At 39.3% G+C, this 828-nt stretch overlaps 1 non-coding gene across 1 annotated transcript; it reads left to right on the forward strand.

The window, feature by feature from the left end:
- The first annotated feature begins 731 nt into the window (after positions 1-731).
- Trnag-ucc lies at positions 732-803 on the forward strand. Its single transcript has one exon. It is a non-coding gene; the product is annotated as a tRNA-Gly (tRNA).
- Positions 804-828: the final 25 nt, after the last annotated feature.

The following is an 828-nucleotide window of genomic DNA, read 5'->3' on the forward strand; positions in this document are numbered from 1 at the left end:
AAAGGCAATATATAGGCGAAGGTGGTGTAATGGTGAGCATAGTTGCCTTCCAAGCAGTTGATCCGAGTTCGATTCTCGGCCACCACACAAGTACTACTTTTCATGTTCATTGTATCTTAATAAAAATAGTTCAAATATCCAAAAAAGGCAAGATATAGGCGATGGTGGTGTAATCGTGATTATTGTTGCCTTCCAAGAAGTTGATCCGAATTCGATTCTCGGCCATCGCACAAGTACTAATTTTCATCTTCATGGTATCTTAATAAAAATTGGTTTAAATATCCAAAAAAGGGTAGATATAGGCGATGGTTTTGTAATGGTGAGCATAGTTGCCTTCCAAGCAGTTGATCCGAGTTCGATTCTCGGCCATCGCGCAAGTACTACTTTTCATGTTCATTGTATCTTAATAAAAATGGTTAAAATATCCGAAAGAGGCAAGATATAGGCGATGGTGGTGTAATGGTGAGCAAAGTTGCCTTCCAAACAGTTGATCCGAGTTCGATTCTCGGCCATCGCACAAGTACTAATTTTCATCTTCGTGGTATCTTAATAAAAGTAGTTCAAATATCCGAAAAAGGCAAGATATAGGCGATGGTGGTGTAATGGTGAGCATAGTTTTCTTCCAAGCAATTGATCTGAGTTGAAACTCGGCCATCGAACAAGTACTAAATTTCATGTTCATTGTATCTTAATAAAAAATGGTTCAAATATCCGAAAAATGCAAGATATAGGCGATGGTGGTGGAATGGTGAGCATAGTTGCCTTCCAAGCAGTTGATCCGAGTTCGATTCTCGGCCACCGCACAAGTACTACTTTTCATGTTCAATG

This window comes from Nicrophorus vespilloides, unplaced genomic scaffold, assembly GCF_001412225.1.
Source record: "Nicrophorus vespilloides isolate i.1.1-1 unplaced genomic scaffold, Nicve_v1.0, whole genome shotgun sequence".
NCBI classification, from domain to species: Eukaryota; Metazoa; Arthropoda; class Insecta; order Coleoptera; family Silphidae; genus Nicrophorus; species Nicrophorus vespilloides.